We start from the raw sequence: 22,505 nt of genomic DNA on the forward strand, positions 1-22,505 counted from the left end.
GGGAAAATCTTAGGAAGATGAACTTGCAAAGGAGAGTGTAGAGAGAAAGGAGGTAAGAGCTTGTAGAATAAAGGTCACCCCAGCTGCCCTGCACCTGTCTACCTAGTATTCTGTTCAAGTTGAAGATTCTCACTCACTCTTCAAAAGGGCTAGAACATGAGGGAGTAGCTGGGACAACTGCCTCCACCTCCTGCTTTGTTCTGAGGCATGCCAGTCCCCTGGGTATGATTGTACCCCCCAAATGTAAGCCTGCCTGGAATTGGGAGCCTCCACAAGTCGTAATAAAGGAGAAGAATGCCCAGGGAATGATCCCGGGTTTTTTTGTTTGTTTGTTTTAATTTGTTTTCCTTTTTTACCTTTTTTTTCCTTGCAAGTAGAAATTCAAGGCTCTGAGGAAGAAAGATAAAACTCAAGTTAAGCTAATTGTTTCTATTGCCCTAAAGTTAAGAAAAACTGTAGACTGAATCACCATGGGAGTAAATCAGAGACATTTACAAACTTATTCCAGAAATTGACTTTTGTATCCACTTGCTACTCAGAAGTTAATTTGACAGTAGCAGTGCAAAGTCAGTGGGAAGCAAATTCAACACTTTTGGTGTCTTACTAGCATCACTATTAAAAGGCCATTTGTGGTCACGATTTTAAATTCACGTTCGAAATATTGCAGACACACTGGTTTTACTTCAATTTAGTCTAGAAAGACTCCTGTTCCCATAGGCTGTTACAAAGCAACTTCCTTGATTGACTTTATCTGCTCTCACATGCAATACTTGGCTTAACGAATGTTTTCCTTATTTCTAGTCCTTTAAAGAATCACTTCTCTTCCTGTCTCCCTTCTGTCTGAATTTTCTTGGCGGAGGGGGGGTGGTGGTGCCAGGACTGCTGTGTCTGCCAACAGGTGGCCAGACGCTAGATCAGTCTCTTTCAATAAGCAAGTCCCCATCTGCTAGCTGGTGTCTCAATGTGTTCATTCTGTTTATTATAGCAGCTGAGCCTCAGACTGGTTTCTTTGTGGGCTTTAGGCAGATGCTTAACAAGGTGAGCCAAAGGGAGTCTGGCCATTAGAAGATGTGTTAAGATGGCCTCAGCTGGAATCACTTTTTCCTATGTTTTTCAAGTGCTTGCCTACAGCTTCCCCTGATAGATTACCACAGGACTTCACTGGGGCATCAATCAGACATGGGGATGATATTTGATACTTCCAACAAAAATGCTTACACCACACTACTTTTTTTAAGGCTTTGTATCTTGAGCTTAAAAAATTTTGGCTAATGTCAACACCTTGGCTTTAGCATAATTGGTTTTGAAGGAGAGTCTTAATACAGAGACTTTGAAGATAATCACATCTTATGAAGGAAAGCCAATTTAAGTTCATTGAACTATTGCAGAAGGAGATCTGGAATCAGAAATCATACATCACAGGGTTAGATGGTACATTAGTGCTTATGCGGCCTCAGAACGCATTTGCATTGGTTAGCAATAACAATTCAAAGGAAGTCTGATGGGCAGGGGATGATCAAGGGAGCGGAATTCACATTTCGTAAAGGGCCTGGTGCAGACTAGCCTCTGTCAGCCCTAAAATAAGGACCTAAAGTGCTCGTATATTTTATCTTAGATTCAGACATTTTCTTAAAATGAACTTACACTTCAAAATATTCTTCAAGCACATTTTATTTTCTTCATTTTCTATTCCTATTCTGTTCATGTTTGGTGGAGTAAGATGAAGAGGAAAAACAAAACACACCTTCTACAGAAAATAATCATTAGAAATTGTTCATATGGGAGAGGATCCAGTAAGAGTCTGACAGCTAGCGGAGAGCTGAGTAGGTCCAAGCCATACTTTTTCACAGAATAAGCAGAAGGGTCTGGATGAGAGTGCGTTAAATAAAAGCATTTTTATTTAACTGAGGTTTGAAGTCTAGGGGGCCCCTCCCGGCAGACACAAAAGCAAACCGGTCTCAGGGAACCGTGGGCGGGCACTGGAAAAACATGTGAAGAGCAATTTCCAGCTGAGCCAATTTTTGTCTAACATCATGTGGCTTGCCCAGTTTTGGCTTTTCTACTAGAATCTGAAGCCCAAGGAACACAGCCTCAGTCTCAGGCTCCATGCTGAGAGAAGATGTGGAACAGGGAGTCCACTGTCAGATGGGAGAGTCTTCTAATTGTCTGAGTGGGAACCAGGGTCTGGGCACAGAATGTCAGACACATCCTCGCTGGCATTATCGTTGCTGATTCATTCTGCACGAGGAGTACTGAGGAGCTGCCAAGGGAAGAAGCTAAGCCGTCCGCAGATTTGAATCATATCGGAACACCGGGAGGAAAAGGAAAAAAAAAAAGTGCTTTCCTTGCTAAAGTACTTGAAAATGCTGCTTTAACTCACTTAATGTCATAATATGTACTTCCTTGTCCATGTTTTAAGGCTACTTCTTTTTTGCTTCTCTTTTCCAAATTGGATATTTCTAGCATTCTTCTGTGCCTCCATTCCCAACTGGCTATTACGCTAGTTAAAAATCAGTTTTTGTAGATGCAATGTGTGCCAGAAAATGTAAAGCCAGCCTCAAACAATACCACTAAATATAGTATTTGAGTCAAAAGAAACTTCCGTTTCATTATTATGGGTCATATAAAAAGCTTATCTATTTTTACATGGGTTATGTAGTTTTTAGATGTAGAAACCATCGTATGCATAGCTGGCTGCCTACACTCGCTGACATGAGCTGGAGTGGACACGCCATTCCTGAACATAGAGCTTGATCCCCTTCACTCTGAAGAAATGGTTTTATTTGGGGAAACCTTCAGGTGTTCCTAGGGGTAAGGACTTCTTTTGTAATGTAAATTCTTCTGGAGGGGGACAAGCATTTAACTATGGGCTGAGAGCTTGTCAGGAGTTAGGAAATAATAACTTCAACATAAGAACCGGATAAAGTGTAGGCAGTCCCAAGGAGAACACAGGGAAGAAAATGAGGAAGGAACAGGGAACTATGGCACTAACGGAAGAAATAGCCCGTTTGCCAAAGGGTCCTCCTTTATTTTAATACTGAACAATTAATACTGAACTATTGGTACATGAATGTAAGGTTTTTAAACAATATTTCAAAATCACCTAGAGAACTTCACCCAAATTCAAATTCCCCAGGCCCTAGCTCACATTGACTCAGAATTTCCAGGGATGGTATTCAGACCTGCTTGAATATTTTGAAAAAGCTTCTAGGAGGCTCAGAAGCACATCCTATTGAGGAAAAAAAAATACTGGTATAGCTGCTCACTTTTCTTAGGCCTTACCAGAGGCCTCCTATACCCTCTGCAACTCTCCTCCATGTTTCCTGTTCAATGTATCTCCTACTTAAACATGAACATTTAAGATGTCCGGTGAAAACGACATCATCCACTCTGTTCCTCCATACTTTTCCATATCAGGATATAAAGTCACCTATTATTTTTTTTTCCAAAAGCCCTGAGGAAAGGTGTATGAAAGCTTTCACTTGTGCTTTCTTAGTAGCCAAGCCCATTATCTCTCTGAACTGAGACACAGCCTAACATCCTGGTTTCCAGCCTCTCAAGCCGGACTACATAGTTCAAAGTTAGGCTCTACCACTTCCCAACTGCACAATCTAAAACAAGATTACTTAACTGTTCTGTATCTTAGCTCCCTCATCTATGAAATGGGGACACAAACCTCATTAGGCTGTTGTAGGAAATAATTACTACGTGTAAAGCATTTCAATTGGTTTCTGAACATTTTTCTCACATCACACTTTGTCTGGATTTTGATTTTTCTGTGGCATTTGGCAATGTTATCTACCCCCCTTTTGAGTCTCTCTACTCCTCTAGTTTCCATGACAACACTCTATCCTGGCTCATCTCCAATATGTCTCACTATTTATGCACCATGTTTTCAGGGAGAAGGGTTTCCTGCCTCTGCTCACCCATCCAAAGTGGTATATTCCTCAAGGTAATCTCATCAACTACTTATGTTAATAACTTTCTCATATGATGGAGTTGCAGACTCAACTATTCTTCTTACTGTAGAATATCTAAAACCATTATCTTGTCTCCTAACTCTGTTCCTATTTTATAATGTATCAGTAAAAGTCGTCAGCTACAATGTTGGGGAATTACCACCAAAGTATGATTTTTTAAAATCTGCAACTCTTTGAAAATGTAGACATCACCCAGAATCCTAAAATCAAATATAACTGCATTTATGAAAATGATGTTTTCTTTTTTCACATGGGAGAGACATGGCCTTTAGTTCATCTAAAGTGGTGATAAATCCATTACATGATGCTAAAATTAAGGCGGGCAAATTTTCATTTGATGCATCAAAAGCCTGGTTTTACCATCCCTTTCTATTTCTGTAGGCTGTCGTATTTTTGGGCAAATGCTGTTTAAGCATCATCAACTGAGGTTTTATATTTAGTTCAAGTAGCTTACCCCTATAACTAATTTCTGCTTACAAAGTCAATCCACAGAAATATCAGTGAGAAGCACAGACAAAAAGATTTTACCAGAAAATGATAATGAGTAGGTCGGCAGAATTTGAAGGTGGGAAGGAGAAAAATAACCACAATAGTTTTCCTTACAAATTGTAAAGTAGAGCAGCCATTATGATGGGGCAGACCATATTATAGCTCTTGTAGTAGAGAGAGATAAAGTCACCTTAACATGTCATTTAGATTACAGGTTTTGAAGACGTGATTATATAACCTGATTGATTAAAGTAGCTAAAGGAAAAACAAAAACAGAAACTGTCAATCCTAAAGTGGATAGAGGAGCAGTGGAAGCAGAGGAAAAAATATTCAAAGTGGCCAATCCTGGACCAATCTATATAAAGTGTCTCAGATGTTGGTCTTAGAATACTTCATATACCAGTTCCAGTGGCAAGGCCACACCTAATGTGAAGATGGATGGTGGGAGCCATAGCCAAGGACTTTAAGTGTTCTGATACCTTTGGCAAGATGCTTGTATCAGGCTATGCTTGCCTGAAGCTATTAAATGTTCTATTATTTTAGCTCTACTTATTCTGATTTCAGAGTAACAGTCTGATTAGGATTTGAATTTTCTTCTATGGCAAGAAAATAGTTTGGTCATGAGAACGCAATGTTCCAGTTCCCTGAACTACATTTATTATTATGGGTTAATGTTTGATTTACGATGGTCTTCCTATAAAGGTCTGTTCACAGAAGAGAATGTACTGGTCCCAAAGACTCTCTTTACATAACACAAAATTAACACTCTGATGCACTGCAGAACCTTAGCTCTTAGTTCAAACCCTTACTATCTCTCACATGGGCTACACTAATAGCCTTCTAGCTTCTTGTCTATAGTCTTACACCTTCTAATCCATCATTCACAATGTTTTCAGAATGACCTTCTTCAAATGTAAATCTTGTCATTTTATCCACTTGCTGAAATTCCTTTAATGTCTCCCCACTGCCTAAGGAATAAAGTTTAAATTGCTTAACTGGGCTCAAGGCTCTTCCTGATCCATCTATCGCTTACTTTTCATTTACATCTCCTGAAATAACTCCCACACCATCATTATCTTGCTTGGAGGTTCTCAAAGGCTTTGTGCTTTTTCACAACTCCTTGCGTTTGAGCATGCAGTTCCTGCTGCTTGGAATGACCTTCCTCTCCTATCCACTTGCCTCAAAACAAGTCATCATTCTGGTCTTAGAATAATAGTCCAGACCACTATGAATACTCTACTACCAGATCCTTCTTTGTGTCTTTGTTGTATGTGCTTAAATGTACTTATTATTCATGTATTTGTATTTTATGTAATTGCACTTATTACTTTACATATCTGCCTGTATCTATTTTATTATGACCTCACTGTGTTTAGTGACCACACCTTACTTATCCGTATGGTCCCAGTACTTATCATATTTTGCCTACAGTAGGCACTCAGTAATTGTTGACTAAAATAATCAGGGAGGTTGTCAATTGGATCTTGAAATAAACAAAACAAAACAACAACACAAACCTTTACTAAGTGCTTACTATAAGCCAAAGGCATTACTGAATTCATTTTAATTAACTGATGAATTAATCTCTAGATTGCCTGGGAGGAGAATAGACAGGAAGAAATAAATACAGTAAATAAAATTTCTAACAATATAATCAACTTTGGAAATCTGGTAGAGTGAAATAAACACTGACAAGAAGAGCAATAAATTTAATCAAATGAAAATGCTTAAGCTGTATAAATTGTAGATTCATGATTCTATATTTGGCCGTTATATTTATCTTCACACCAGAATCTCTTTTTCCATACAAAACATATTTAAAACATTCTATTAAAAACAGAGCAAGAGAAAAGAAAAAAAAAAGATATTTAAGGAAAACAGTTAAAAGGTAAATTTTATTGTCAATGTACTTTATCCTGGCAATTATTTTTAATGAAATCATGATTTTATTTTATTTTTAAAATGGCAGTTACTTTTCTTTTGGTTTCTGGGCATTTGTGTTTGTGGTATGTTTCAGTTCTTCTGTTTTTTTGTTTTGTTTTGTTTTGTTTTTTTTAATATTTCTTAAGGGCCCCTCTGCCTATCTCCCTGGCATTATGAAATGCTCCTGAGAGTTGTTTGGATGATAACAAGTGCTGCAAACTGCAGGTGAATGGGCCTTAGAGTTGCACAAACAGCAAAGGAAAGCATTTTAGAATAACAAAGATAGAGACTGGGGAGTCCTTATGAATATGTTATTAAGCACCTGCAGCCCAGTTCCTAAACTGAAGCCGTTTTGAAAAGGAGGGATGCTAACTTTTGGCCAGAATTGATGTCTGTAGAGAAACTGCATGTTTGCTTTTTACAACTAAACTTAAATTACAGCAAATGAAATATGCCACTTTCCCCCAATGCCCATTTGAATGTTGAAATCTCATCATATAACTGATCCTATTCCAGCCATACACCTTTATAGGCAAGAAAGGGTTTGACCTTGGAGAAGCATTAACGATCACTTTTCATGTTGAGAGTTATTTGTTTAAGAAATGAAAATGATCCACCTGAAAGACAAAGCCTAGCACAGAGAGAGATGTGTTGCTATGTACTATTCAGAGATATGGATGTAGCAATGAAATACAGGTAGGATAAGAAAGGAATGGGTAAAATATTCAGATGTCAGAACGGAGATACCATTAAAGGGAGACAATACAGGGGAACGTGCCCAATTTTTTTAAGCCTATAAAAGGAAGTCTGAGAAAGACATTAGGAGAAAATTTGTGAGTAGGATCCATATAATCTTTTCCAGTTGAAAGATGATGTTCTAAGCAAATCAAGCAAGGATTCAAGTAGGATCAGAACCAAAAGAGTTGTTTTTGAATAGACAGTTTCAAAATTTGTTGGAATGCAGTTCAGAGAAAGGATTTAGTGACAGCTCTCCATTATGTCTCAGTGGGAGATAAAAGTAAAATGTGACAATTGTTGCTATGTTATTAATCCTACTAGAATTTCATTGAAGTAGAATTTTCCTTTTTCTTCTGCAGAGTTTGACCTATTGGGGGTTGAGCAAATAGGGATAAGATGTTTAGAAACCCCAATCTCCCATTCCAAAGTAATGGAAACCTAGCTGAAGCAGCATGTTAGCTGGATCCAGACTCAGTTGCTGTGAAGGCCAAATGGCACTAAAAACAAGGCTGCTAACTTGCAGCCAGAATTGAGGTCTGTAGAGAAATTGTTTTGTTTTGTTTAATCAAATTGCATGACAGTAGGAAGATATGGAAGCTATGTATGGGCTCCTATCCCAAGCAGAGATTCAGGGGGAACAGGGCATCTGGGTTTATGGCGCTGGAGACATGGGGAACGCTCCTCACTCAGCCTCTCTAGGGGCAGGCTGTTCCTGGAATAGAGGCTAAGTGAGCTGATTTAAAGAGCAGAAAACATTGGAAACCCAGACTTAATTGGTGTGCACTGCCCAGGCTGAGTATAAAACAGCCTCTCTCCCTCCATAATGACTCTAAATGGGGACGTAATATGCACTAGTGACAACAGCAGTGAATGGAGTTTATGGATGATCTTATGGGTTGAATTTTGTCTCACAAAAAGATATGTTGAAGTCTTAACCCCTGGTACCTGTGACTGTGATCCCTACAGATGTAGTCAAATTAAAATGAGGTAATTAGGGTGAGCCCTAATCTAATATACTGGTGTCCTTATAAGGGGGAAATTTGGGACACAGAGACATACAGAGATGAGGTACCATGAAGACACAGACACAAAGGGAAGGTGGCCATATGAACATGGAGGCTGAGACTGAAGTTATGCTGCCATAAACCAAGGAACATCTGGGGCTACCAGAAGCTGGAAGAGGCAAGGAGGATCCTTTCTTAGGAGCTTTGTAGGAATGCGGCCCTGCCGAAAACTTGATTTCAGACTGTAGCCTCCAGAAGTTTGTGAGAGTGTAAATTTCTGTTGTTTTAAGCACCCAGTTTGTAGTATTTTGTAATGGCAGCCCCAGGAAACTAATACAGATGCCAACATCATCACAGTACCAACAGCAACTCACTACAGAGGCAACAGTAGAGATTAGCAAAGAAGGCTCTTTGAACTTCCCAGGAATCATTTTTATCAGCTCTCCTCAAAGGATTAGATAGCAATTAAGGCATCTGCCTTCTTCAAAGGGGACTCATATTGATTCCAGTGACACCAGGCAAGGCCTGGTAATTATCACAGGAGGGATGATCCCAACGAAGCGAGGCAACATTCTTTCTAATAAAGAAATGAAATGCAGAATGGAAGCAGCTTGAACAGGAAATTTAGATTTCCTCTGGGCATTCAGATTTGTGAAGTCTTCAACCAAATCTTACAAAAGGGCCAGGATTCTCTTGGGTAGGGAGAGAACCATGTTCTCCAAGGCAGATGGACTCTTCTAGATGCAGCAGTTGTCTTCAGCTCAGCTGTGGCTTACTAAGAACTTGATGCTTCTTAGGATAGAACTTCTTAAACAAGAGCAGCAGAGAAACCCTCATCGGGGGCTGTGGGCGTTGGTCTTAAAATAGAAAATATAGTTTTCAACTTCAAGAAGCACAATAAATTATTGGCTTGGGGGGGAATGCATATAAAATAGGGCTGGTAGACCCTCAGATTGATCTAGTTTACTCTGCCATGTTATAAGAACACCAAGGGTTGTGGGATTACACAATTTTTGAGCAATTTGAGTTTGTCTCCTGCTTTCTCACATTCACAGTACAATGTATCATTTGGAAATCATGTCAGAGCTCTTCTGGCTCCCTTTGTTCACATTGGCTCGTATTAAGTCATTCTGAGAAGTGAACTTTCTTCTAGTGCTTCACTAACGCTCCTTGGTAGGAGACACCTATTTTAAAATCTCATTTCAGTTTATTTTCCACAGGGAACCCACTGCTTTATACCATCATGATACAGGATTTGCTGTCCTCTTAATGGATCTGAGCTAGTTTTCACATTACTAGTCAGTTCTTCAGGCTGGTTTTAAAATTGGATTAGAAGAACTACTGTAATATTTTTCTTAACCAGTTGATCCTTTCTTTAAAAAACACAATCTCCAGGAAAAATTATGCTGTATATAATATCATCCCAAAATCAATATTACTTATCACATTTCAGGAAATACAAAATTACACTATATAAATATGGGAACATTACAGATTTCTATATTAGTCCTGGGATTGAGTATCTAAGAAATGGTAAAAGTCAGAGAAAAAAAATGTTATATTATGCTAAATTAAACCCAATTTTCTCACAATTGGCAAGTTTTTATTTCTGGCTCCCCTACTCTCCCAAGAAGAGACTTACTTTTAACTTATACAAAAATCTCAGTGCTTTAATCATCAGGTGAAATCAGAGAACTGATTTCATTTGTGTATCATATATACACACACACCCCAATGCAGACCTCTGTGCACAGTTGACCAGACTTTACACTGCACAAGTCCTGTCACACTATTCTCATCACAGTCAATGAAGACGGTGTCACTTCCAGTTGGAGAGCACAAAACCAACAAGGAGGACACAGTGACCTTCTGAAATATATAACTGCACAAAAAAGAAAATAAAACTCAGATGAATCTTACCTTTTTTCAGAATTGATAATTTTATGACACACTTTTTTAAGTTAAGAAGCTCTATCATATTCGAAGGTTAGAATTTAGTTTTATAGAAAAGGCCATTACTAACCAGGACAAGTAGACTTGACTGTTCAACTTCTAATTTTTTATTCCTCAGTAAGCAGTCTCTTTCATATAAAACTGTTAAATGGCTACAGTGGGAAAATTATACAGAAAAATATTGAAATTCTCCCCACCACCCCACTCAATCTTTTCCAAATGGTATGATTAGGAAATGCCTACATTTGTGAAAAAGGAAAATAAATCATGCAAAGAGAGGGTCTGCTTTTACTTCTTTTTTTCAATTTGAAACAAACGACTACAACATCGAGTTTTTATTATACATACATCCACACGCACACACATGCACACTCACGCAGAAGGTAGGAATCGGTCCTCTGAGGGGTAATAACAAAACAAAAAGCGAAAATATAATTTGTGACCTTGGCTGAAAATGGAAAAACAACAATTTCAGGATAAGATTAAAATAATCCCTAAATTTTAGATGGTATCCAAAGATAAAATTAAAGTGATTTAAACTTTGTCTTTTTGTTCTGTTATCCTTTTTTCTCTAAGCGCTAACCAGCCTGATAATCTCCTAGGAGGTTGGCAGTGCAGTGCTTATTCTACTTTGCTAACATTTCATTAAATAAAACCTCCAGTACAGAAAAACCAAACAATACCTAAATCCAAAATAAATGGATAAATAAAAACTCCCAGATACCTGTCTACAAGAAGATGTTTTCTCATCATCTTGTTTCAGGAGGCAAATGCCTGGATATTGTTTTGTAGCCACAAGTGTGGCACCGTGAAGAGAACGTGGACTCTGGAGAGAGTCAGGAGCCGATTTCCATTCTGGCTCTCGTCTCCACCACCCACGAGACCCCCCAGCCAATAATTTAGTCTATCTAGACATCTGTTTCATTCTCTGACAAATGAGATACACCACTTCCTTCACTTCTGAGGTTTAAAGAACATACTATAAAGAAGTTTTCTGGCATTTTGACAACTATTAGTATAAAAGTTTTGATCAATGATAAAGAATAAAAAATAGGCAGCAATGACTGAAAATATGTGCTATAACAAGGGAAAGGCTTATCCCTAAGGAATAACTGATTCACTCACATCCCTGGACTCTCTTGAACCCATGTTGTTCACCTTCTCCAAAACATTTTTCTGAATGAGCTTAATGAATTATATGTCTTTTCCTCCTTGAAGCATATACCTCGGGATTCATTTTCTTTATGAAATCTGTCAAGATTAAACACCATATGAATCAAATTATTATGGCAGAACTCCTAGAACGTATGTGAACAAATACCTTTCAAAATTCACTGCAAATCTATTTTGGAAAGAGGGAAGGTGGAATAAAAAACAAAAGTAAAATAAAATAAATAAATGAATCAGTTTGTGAGTACTTGGAGGAAGGTAATTTAGCTTCTGAAAAGCATCATTGTTTCATTAATTCATAACAGGTCAATATAGCGCCCTCTCCTTTTTGGTTGTATAACTGCATTGGTGGATCATGGGAATAACATATTGTTATATTTTTACTTCAGTGAGTTATTCAGTAAAGCTTCCTAGGAAAGCATTATGACGAAGTTGAAAAAGGTTGACTAGCGGCAAACTGTGTGGAATATTGACAACGGAGGGCTCCCTAAGAGGCTCATTTCAAGGTTTAAATTTCAATGTAAGTAATCAGTTATCAATATACTCAATGATGTTGCTGGGAATAGAGAAAACATGCTGATCAAAATTGCAAATAATATAACACTAGGCCAATAGCTAGTACTGAATAAAAGAACTATGATTTTGATGAGCACTGGGTAATGTATGGAAGTACTGAATGACTATATTGTACACCTGCAACTAATATAACACTGTATGTTAACCAGACTTAAACTAAAAACTTAAAAAAGAGAGAATTATGACTTTTTTAATCCCCCAAAACTAGAAAAACCAAAAATAAGACAAAACATTGAGAAATAAATGCAAACTTCTACACTTAAGAAGTATAACAAATGTGAGATTAATACCCTGGAGGTACAGCTGCAAAACTTCATAGAGATACAAATGGTCCCCCTCCCCCTCAAATAACAATGACCCTAACTCTATCATAGTTTACTTAAAAGCACTGAAAATAATTTTGCCGAGCATCCTTCATGTTGGAAAAACCCAGAAGCCAGAAGTTTGCAGGAGTGAAGGTAAAAGTCTATCCCAAGAAGGAAAACCTCCCTTTATTTGTCCTTGCCACAGCTGAGTCAGGCTAGAATATTGGAAAATATTAAACACTAAGTGGAACCAAACAGAACAGAAGCGAATATAAAGAATACATAAACAGGAGCTTTAGGATCAATTTCCACAAGTTGATACGGGGTCAAAGAAAAGCTCCATCCTCAATACAGAGAGCCACTTGCTACACAAAGCTCTTTAGCCACATTACATATTAAAATGAAATGTTAAAACAAGTCTAAAAGCCCAACTCCACAAATTGAGCAAAAACTGTTCTATCTTATCTAGTATTTTGTAGGTAATAAAAATAATGTATTTGAAGACTATGTAAGCACATTAAAAATGCTCAGGTAGCATTATCAATGTAAAATTGGCTACAAACTCTATTTGACTATGATTACAATTCTGCTAGAATATGCTCTTTTAGAAGAACTTTCTAAAAGTCTTCTGAAAGGAAGTATTCTCTAACCTTCAAAAGATTGTGTTCGGGTGGTTGGCAAGGAGTGATTTTTTGTTTGTTTTGTTTTGCTTTTACGTATTTTCTAAATTCCCCTTTTATCATGAGTTAATAACAATGCTAATAACTTGTATTGATTATTATTGTTATGTACTGTATTTGTTGTTCTACTTGCATTATCTCATTTAATTCATGCAAAGAGATCATGAAATAGTTGCTCCTATTATCCGTTTTTACAAATGAGAATACCGAGATGCATGAAACCATCTAGATTAATGATTGTGCGCATTCGATATTATTAGTACTACCTAGTAGTGATCCTTTGATGTAAAATCTGTCAGTTTACCTCTAAAGTACAAATTCTTCATCACCTTCTAATCTAAAAGAGCACACAGCATAGTTCAGTTTACAAGTCAAAAATGTCTTATGACTCCATAGCTAGCTTATAACCAATAGCTTAAAGTAGCTCTGTCCTAAATTTCCTATGCTGATATAGCTAGACAACACCTATTCCCAAAGTACTAACACAATTTTAGCAGTGTGACCTTAGGGAAAATTATATAACATCATTGAACCTTAAGTCCTTATCTGAGGGGCGCCTGGGTGGCTCAGTCATTAAGCGTCTGCCTTCGGCTCAGGGCGTGATCCCAGCGTTCTGGGAACGAGCCCCACATCAGGCTCCTCCGCTGGGAGCCTGCTTCTTCCTCTCCCACTCCCCCTGCTTGTGTTCTCTCTATCACTGGCTGTCTCTCTCTCTGTCGAATAAATAAATAAAATCTTAAAAAAAATTCCTTATCTGAAAATAAACGTGCCATGTACACTGTTTATGATCATTAGAAATAATATACATAAAAAGCCTAGATCAATGACTATATGGTGTTATTGTTTGGGAGAAATTGCTTTTCCCCATAATTCTCTAAATAATATTTTCTAACAAAATTTTCCAAATTTACTTTGTCCTCTTTTATAGTACACAGAGATATTTCAATAAGAAATAGCTTTTTCTCTGGACAAGCACTACTTATCAATCCTAATGTGGCATCAGATCTGAACATAGTCCAGTCGCCTATATACTATTTGTGAGAGAAGGGACTCTAGTCCCACCTACCTCACCCAGGTGTTGTCCTTTGGATATCACTCATTCTGTTATTCTTGAGTTTAGCTTTTATAACTTGGCTATGTGATACCACTGGGACAAGTTCACAGGGGCTGGTGACAGTTCAATTCTTTATCATGAACAGGGAGAATATGCTAGGTTTCCAGTTAGAAGCACTCTGGCCGTTCCTAAAGGTGGTGGCCTTAGGATGTAGACCTCCAAATAGAAGAAAACAACTGGCTTTTGAAGGCCCTGACTTCTGGGAAAGGAATAAATTGCTGAAATCACTTCTGCCTTGATCCAATAATTCATTATCTCCTAGAAATATTGACTTTTAGAGCTGCTAAGGGCTGCTGTATTCTTGTAGGAAGAAGGAATAGTTCCACCACAGACATGAATGCTCAGACCCTTATACTAAAATCTTTATGCTTCATTTTGTTGTCTAAATCAGAAATCAATCTGATGGTGGGTTAGGAATACTTTTATAGAACAAGTTTAGAATGCTAATCTTAGTTTATTTGGAAAACAACAACAATAACAAACTTGGCCCTTTTAAATAAGTTTTCCAAATGTTCCCCAAAATGAATTTCCCCCCATCTCATTATACAGTTGGGAAGTTACTGAAATGAATATGAAAACCTTAAATTCATGCTTGATATGAGAAACTAGGCCTTATAAGTTTAACCAGATTTTCTAATGTGTAAGTGTGTATCAATTTATAAAGGGAATCCTATTGTCCTAGATTTATTTTAATTCACTTCATTGACATGAAGAGATTAAGAAATCAACTCCAGAGATGAAAACAACACAAATCCAGTGTTATCAGATTTGCCTGAGGCCCATATTGGCACAAAGAAATGATTCTATCCATGAGCGCAGTGTGTAAATAGACTCAGATTGGTAACTATAAATAAATACAGCTAAGTATAAGAGCCCTTCTAGCAAACCTAAACTTGAATGACAGCATTCAACAAAATGAGTGGGTGCAAACCAGTCAGGATATTGAATTCCATTGGTATTTAAACAGGATAGTGTTACTTAAACGTTTCAGTGAGAAGAGTAAGGAGAAGAAGATACTGTGGAGAATGGAACCAAGTCAGCTCCACAGATGATGGAATGTATAAAAGGAAACTTTGGTTAATATATTAAAAAGGGAAAAGGTTGATTTGAGGTTTTAAGTTATAAACCTTGTATGAGGCATACTATTACATGTGGTAAATTATTTGGAGAATTGGGGAGGACATTAATGATAATACCTAGACACCTGAGAAATCTGTCACTATCTGAATCAGAAAGTCAGTGGGTGATACTTTTCATTACTATAAAATGGTATGAAATGAAACTACTATGTAAAACTCATGATCTTGAACTAGTAACTCAAAGGAAGCTAAATGTTGGTAAACTAAAAGACCCGTATGGGGGTACCTGAGTGGCTGGTCGGATTTTGGCTCAGATCTGGATCTCAGGGTCGTGAGATCTAGCCCCCATAGGGCTCTGTGCTCGGTGCAGAGACTGCTTGTTCCTCCCTTTCTGTTCCTTCCCCTGCTTAGTTCTCTTTCTCTCTCACTCTATTATAAACAAACAAACAAACAAATAAATACTAAAAAACAAAAAGACCAGTATAGCAAGTCAACAGCTAGTGAGGACTTGGGATTAAAACGTCATGATGTGTTTTTGCTTTGTTTTCTTTTTTAAATTGATTCTGAGAGGTGCTAATACGTGTCTGATATACTTCTCAGTAGGGATATACACTGTGGTTTACCTATTTCTAGAGTGAGGCAACAATTCTTTGTGGAACTTCCATATTTATAACTTGAGGATATCTTCACTGGGTTATTCTTTTCTATAACTCCAGGGTTCATGCTCATATCACTGGAAGATACCCCAGCTCCATGTGTGGTAACGATTAGCTTTCTAGTCCTAGAAAGATGCTTTTGATAAGTAAGTTTCCTGGTCATATCAGGCATCCTTGTATTTTCAAGTGATTTCCTATTCTCAAAAACTGAAGCCGGATATTAATTCTCAATCCTGTCCTTGTATAGTTTCTTCCCACTGAAATTAAAAGGGCAGAAGAAAGCTGCTCATATCTCCTTACCCCTGGAGTCCACCACTAGGCCTTTCTTCAAGGCCTTCAAGCCTAAGTATTTTACTATTGCATTCACACTTCTAAAGAAAAAAAAAAGAAGAAAAAGAAAACCTGCCATACTCTCTCAAAGCACCATAAATGTTCTATTTTACTATTTGATTACTACTGTTCGGCTAAAGCGTAATCACACTTATTTTTAAATGTTGAGTTTTAAATTATTTTGTATGATGGTACCCAAAAGAAGCATAGTTTTATGAATTCTAGGTTTCTTTTATTTATCTATTTTCTTTACATAAAATATAGGAAAACCAGTGTTATGAAAGATTATTATATTCTATTAACTATGTTTTTCTAAAGATATTTATAGAGCTACAAAATAGTGATTAAGTAATTAGGTAGCATTTTCAAAAAATTTTAGATCAAGTCCATGATAATAATTTTATAGTATATATTTGTCTCAATAACTATGCTATAGTATAGTAACTAATAGTAACTAATATTAAGATAATTCACCAGTTATTAAATATTTAAACTTTTAAGTGGATTTATTGCAATGGATGATTTTTTCTGTACTCTTCCTTTCTACCTGGGAGAAATACTTTATTTTTGGCATCTTTTTTTAATGGACTAGAGGTTATATTGGAGGAAAGCGTTAACAAATAAAGCATACTGGAAAATAAACTCGTTATACTTGTCTGAGTTACTTTCCCTAGAAATTATATCAACAGAGGGAATTGGTGAAGACATCCTATAGTTATTGAATTTGTAACATTTTTAAAATGTCAGATTTTTAAAAAGTTAACTGTAGAAAATACAACTGAACAACTATGCATAAAATATTAAAAATAACATTAAATGAATGTTTACAGAATCATTTTATTCCAAGATTACATCTTAAGATCTTTTTGAATCAATGGAGTCTTAGAATACATTGAATACCAAGGCAAATGTGTAATGAATAAAAAGGTTAATTTACCCACTGCAGAAAGTGGTATCGAATATTTCCAAGAACTGGAGGTTATTAGTGATGTACTAATTGGAAGGCTTCTTCATAAACTAACAGAGCAAACTAAATATGGCAGAACTGAAATCTATCAAATGAAAATTTCCCTGTCATTGTCCCCACCCCACCTCAAAGTATTTTCATTGTCAATTACTCTTGAGCACAGTATCCAGAAGAGGGAAATACATTACTAATCTATTTATTGAAAGTTCATCTCAAAAGCAAACAATTTAAGAGGAGGAAAAGGATCTGAATATTTGCTAGCAAGCATCTAAGCACAGTACTTACATAGCCTGGAAAATTAGGAATGCAATAGTTTCATGTTTAGTATAGAGCATTACTGACTTTATTACTTAAAGAGCAGTTTCTTGGGTGTGATTTAAATTATTATTTCAGATTAACTTTTATATTTAGGATACTCATCTTTCTTTTAACATTTTCAAATTCTACAATAAACAGCCAACTTTGTAACTGATTAAAATAGACTTTATAATTTTAGAAAAAAATAAATTACAAATGATTTTCCCCCAATATACATTAAGCTCACTAAAAATCAAATGGGCTGGTATTTTATATATAATAGAAGAGTATAATTTGTTTTTATATTAGTACTAGTCTTGACGTAAGTATTTACAAATCAATACTAATTTTATATTTAATGGCATCCATAAATGTCTTTATGTAGGAAGTTTAATTTTTGTGCTGTAGTTACAAATGCATTTTTAAGTACATAGGGAATTTTAAAAGGGCAGACGAGAATTTAAAGGTGTTATTTACAAAAGTGTAAAAGCCCCTAAAGTGGAAAAATCTTTTTGTAAGAAACCCCATTCATTTGCTTGACTCTGGAGGCCTGGTAGACTAAGGAAGCAGCTTTCTCACTGAGAATGAGACGTCTGAAGGCTGTCCTGAGAGTCAAAGCACTTGATACACTACTCAGATCCCCATTCAGCTTCATTCCTTCTTCCCTCTCCTGTAGCCCCACTGCCTATTCTGGGTTCTGCACAGACCAAGGCTTCTCAGAGGGAGTCATGGGTTAGAACCATCTGGGTAGCTTTTTGAAACACACTGCTCAGAACACTCCAAACCAAATATATCAGAATGTTGGGCNGGCTTCTCAGAGGGAGTCATGGGTTAGAACCATCTGGGTAGCTTTTTGAAACACACTGCTCAGAGCACACTCTAAACCAAATATATCAGAATGTTGGGCTCTGTGTGCAGTGGTGGCGGTGATGCTAGCAGGGCCAAGAAGGTCAGGCATAAGTATTTTTTTAAATATTCCAGATGATCCCACCATACAGCCCAGGTTCAGACTCACTCCCCTTGACAAACCAGTTTTCTTTTCTTTTTTCTTTTCTTTTCTTTTCTTTTCTTTTCTTTTCTTTTCTTTTCTTTTCTTTCTTTCTTTTCTTTTCTTTTTTTCTTTTCTTCTTTTCTTTTCTTTTCTTTCTTTTCTAATTTCTGCTGTTCAGGTTGCACTCTCCTCATACCCCATCACCTGTCTCATTTTCTCACCTGCCACCACATGTGCCTATCAGTTTTCATCTGAACGCTCATCTTGTCCATATCCTGAGGGCACGTGTGGAGCAAGCCTGGTTTATTCAGTCCATAACAACCACTAATTCCTTCTCACTTTTAGCAGACTTCTTTGGGCTACCACCAGAGCCTGGTAACTTGCCTCTCTTTTTTCACTCTGGCCCTACTCCACCGTTCCTCCACAGCAGCCAGAGCAAGGTGTAAAATGAAAATAGCATCAAGTCACTTATTGGAAAATCTCCAAGTAACTTCTCATTACTTTAATTTTACAGACTCCCACAAATGATATTTTCCCTGCCCCACTGACTAAATAAAGTTGTCCCTCAGCTGCTATCACTCCTTATCAAAGCAGTAATTTGTTTTCTTCATAGCACTTCCCTCTAAATTCTTACTCATTTGCTTCCCCCACCCCTGTCTCAACATAGAATTTCAGCACCATGAAATGAGGTAACTTGTCCATCTCCTTTACCTTGTAATCCTGACACTCAGGACTGTGCATGCAGTGCTTTGATAATTTCCAAAAGGAAGAATAAATCACTTGGAATTCCGACGTTTCCATGTGAGGCCACAACCATCTAGTTGCAGCCTGCTCTGAACTATTACAGAGTTACCTGTTGGTCACCACAGAAAATCTATACAGAATTTTTTTTTCATTTTTCATTCTCATCCATGAGTGCAAAAGAAGAAACTGAACTAGTAAGCCATGTCCCCAGAGTCTTCCTGAGAATTTCATTTCCTGGAGTCTGTCACCAGACTCTTTCATGTTTGACCTCTAAGATTTCTATGACAATGAATAAATCCCCAGGCAGATTATTTTCCATTAGTGTGGATAATTTAGAGTTAACAAGGCACTATTATCTTTTCAGGTGAGCTAGTTACTCTCTTTAAGCAATTTAAAAAATGTTACAGATATGGAAATGCACGGATTCTTTTTATCAGGGTAGAATTCAAGAAATATTTCAAGGAATGCATTAATATCCAGATAATTAGGAGACATCTATTTATCTCTCAAAATGTCTACTTAGCAACAACTAATAATACCATATTTAGAAGATTGTTTAGAACTCCTTCCATACCATCAGTGGCAACTAATATATGGATTAAGAATTAAGGATAAAACCCCCTCCAAAACTATCCCTGTTGACATAGTTTACCAGAATTCCTCCAACAGTATGGAGCTAAACCAGCAGTTCCTCTTTAGGCACTAAATAGGATCTCTTTTAACCCAATGGCTGCAACCAAATTAGACAAAAATGTCAGTAACTCTACTGTGCAATAACTTGTTTGTATGAAATATATTGAGATATCCATCTTCCTTTAATTGCATCCCTTGAAGAAGTAATAGGAAATAACCAGATTTATCCAGCCTCACATAAAAGAACTTGAAATAGATCTAGCATTAAACTATTCATATTCTGAGCTTTCTTTCACCTCCTCCTAGCTTTTTAAGAGTGGAATTTTTTTAAAAGATTTTATTTATTTATTTGACAGAGGGAGAGACAGATGCGAGAGAGGGAACACAAGCAGGGGGAGTGGGAGAGGAAGAAGCAGGCTCATAGCGGAGGAGCCTGATGTGGGGCTCGATCGCATAACGCCAGGATCACGCCCTGAGCCGAAGGCAGACGCTTAACCGCTGTGCCACCCAGGCGCCCCTTAAGAGTGGAATTTAAGGTAATACAATATAAATATATTTTGAGAGATGGTATGTTATATATTTAGGAATTTAGGAATTCGGAAGCTAGGAATTTGACTGTATTTTTTAAGGCTAACAAGATTTCCCAAAAATATCTAATTTCCAGGATGAAATGTAAAATTCCTAAAGCAATTTTTTTGGGGGGTTAACCATACCAAACTCTGCTGTGCTCTATAATAGAAAAAAGAAACGAAGAAAATGGGCTAACTATCCCATACTTCAAAGCAGTACAATGGCTGTACTTGGATCATATTGGGTATTTTTTCATTTATGAAAGAGGACTTTCAGATGAAAGTCACTCCAGTGGGGAAGACTCATGAAATTTACTTCATACAGCTTTAAAATATTAAATGATAAAACACCATAAATTGCTTTAAACAGCTAATGATACCCAAGGAATAAAGTCTTTATAAAAGATGTGGCAGTTAGTCTCCTTAATGTATAACAGGTTCTCGCAAACCAACGATAAAATAAGTATTCCGATTTAAATACCCCAACTGAGAGTGATAAAAATCTTAAAAAATCAGGGAATACAAAGGAACTGTAAACCTTTGAGGAAAATATTTAAACTAATAATCAAAAATATAAATTAATTCAACCATACCTTATTTCAAATATTATATTGGCAAAAATGTGGAAAGCAAACATACTTCAATACTACTACTCAGCCTTGGCAAGACTATAGAGAAAAACTTGTTCATTTCTATTGAGGATGTCACTAGATAAAAACTTTCTGGAGGGCAATTCACTAATATGTATTAAGAGTCTTAAATATGTTTATATTCTAAGTCATATTTTCTTCTCAGGATTTTATTCTAAGTAATATACTGGTATTTGCAAAATGATGTTGAATAAAAATGTTCACTGTAGCATTATTCATAATAAAAATTTGACCAAATATAAATATCCAGAAATAAGTGATTGATTAATTCTATTCTACCCATAGAGTCCACAGAGTGGATTCCAAATTTACATATATATTGCCTCTTTAATAATTTAATAATGTGGGGAACCACTTAAGGCTAAATTTAAAAAAAAAAGCAATGTAAATATAGCATATACTGTATGATTAATTTTAAAACAAAATTGATAGTTATATACATGTAAATATGCATAGAGAAAAGACAAACATACAAAGTAGAATTGTATGATGCTGAAAATTTATCATGATTCTTTCCCCACATTACTGTTGATAGAAAAAGACAGCTGCTGGTCAACAAAATACATTATCTTCAAAAATCCCTGCTAATTAATGACTATCTCCCTTTTACATTCTTGTGCATCCCTCTTACTGGAATCTTAAGGATTGTTAATGTCTCTATAAATGTCAAGTGTTTGAATCAGAATGAATATTTGAAAACAAGTTTAGCTGAATTATCACACTGTGGCTATTTAAATATATTCCCTTTTCCTAACAACCCAACCACTCAGCTCTACCCAATACAAGGGTCCTTGATTTTAATGAGTTTAGATTAAATGATTTGACCAGAACCATGCAATTGAAAAATATGTTGAATTCAACAGGAATTAAGTCCAATTTCCCAAAGGCATTCATCCAAGACTTAAATTTCAATTTATTTAAATTAAGCATGTTGGAATGAGATAAGCAAGGTTATAGGATTAAAACTATTTTAGTTCTTAGATGAATTATGGTTAAATCTCTCTCAATTTACACACACTAGCATACATCTATTTCCCTCTTCATATTACACACACACAAATACATATGCACACACACATTCATTACTTGGTGTGGACAGGAAAAGAAAGTTATTATTTTTGTTTTTTAAGTCACTGGCCATTTGATATAACATTTTACGTGACCCAAAACTCACTATTCTGAGTATGGTTCCTTCATCAGCAATATCAGCATCACCCAGGCACTTGTGAGCGCAGTACAATCTCAGGCCTCACCACCTACCTCCTGAATCAGAATCTGCATTTTACAAGATCCCCAGGGGAATCACATGCACATTAAAGTTTGAGAAATACTAAACAAGACGAAGTAATAACAGTGAAATAAAATTTGAGATTAATAAATTCATGATCAGCTTTGGTACATTTATTGATCAAAGAGTACTCTTTCTTTTACTAATTCTTTAGTTTTTCCCCCTTTAACAGTTCCTCACAACTTACTATGTTGGGTTTGTTTGTTTGTTTTTTTGTTTGTTTGTTTGTACTCTGGTATTTTCCAAGTCTTGGAAACACACACCAGAAAAATCATATGTGAATGCAAAAAGCTTGAGGAAAAAATTCAAAAGCAACAAAAATTTGACGTGGTTTTAACCTTCTTTAAAGTCAGAAAATGGACAAAACAG

The 22,505-nt window shown here is 36.5% G+C and overlaps 1 protein-coding gene across 1 annotated transcript in view; it reads right to left on the reverse strand.

Annotated features, from left to right (window-relative positions):
* The window catches only part of LRP1B (LDL receptor related protein 1B), a 1,837,899-nt gene that overhangs the window by 1,391,016 nt on the left and 424,378 nt on the right, over nucleotides 1-22,505 (reverse strand). The window lies entirely within an intron of this gene.

This window comes from Ailuropoda melanoleuca, chromosome 2, assembly GCF_002007445.2.
Source record: "Ailuropoda melanoleuca isolate Jingjing chromosome 2, ASM200744v2, whole genome shotgun sequence".
NCBI classification, from domain to species: Eukaryota; Metazoa; Chordata; class Mammalia; order Carnivora; family Ursidae; genus Ailuropoda; species Ailuropoda melanoleuca.